Source organism: Pempheris klunzingeri, chromosome 8, assembly GCF_042242105.1.
Source record: "Pempheris klunzingeri isolate RE-2024b chromosome 8, fPemKlu1.hap1, whole genome shotgun sequence".
Taxonomy (NCBI): domain Eukaryota; kingdom Metazoa; phylum Chordata; class Actinopteri; order Acropomatiformes; family Pempheridae; genus Pempheris; species Pempheris klunzingeri.
The window spans coordinates 3,857,767-3,858,502 of NC_092019.1; positions in this window are offsets into that span (position 1 = coordinate 3,857,767).

Genomic DNA, 736 nt, shown 5'->3' on the forward strand with positions numbered 1-736 from the left:
GCATCTTTTTAAACCAGCTCACTCACTTCAGCTGCATCAACTGCTTCTTACTTGATACATTATTATTTTTATCTTATGATGAGCTCCAACCTCTTTGCTCTTTTTATTTTCTGTTGACTGTACTGACGTTTTAATACTGGTGCTTTGTTGTTTAGATAACCTTGAGTACCATGGAAGGTGCCATTAAATAGAATGTAGACCCAATTATTCTTATCATTTTTTTGTCTCATCATTTTTATTTTTCGTTCATTTATTTCATTTCTGAGAAACACCTCTTAGAATAAGGCATAGAATAAGGCAGTACTACTAACGGCACCACAAAGAGCTCATTTCAAAATGATCAGAATCAACAGAGTTTTTTAACAGTTCTTAAAAAATGAAAATTGCAGAAGAGAGGATTAACTGCAGGACTGTTTCAGCTGCTGTGACCTGGTACATTGTTGTGTGGTGACCTTGAGTACCACAAAAGGCACCATTAAATATTATATATATTTATAATATACTATTATATTTTATATCTCTTTTATTTTTAATGTACTTTATTTTTAAGCAACAGCACCACAAATTACAGTATTTGAATACCCCGAATCATCACTGTTTTTTTTTTTTATCAGTTTTTAAAAAATGAATATTGCAGAAGAGAGGATTAACTGCAGGACAGCCACTGTAAAACACCGCAATGCTTTTATTTTGAAACGCCTGGGCGGAAGTGGCCGTTAGCTCAGCTAGCTTCACC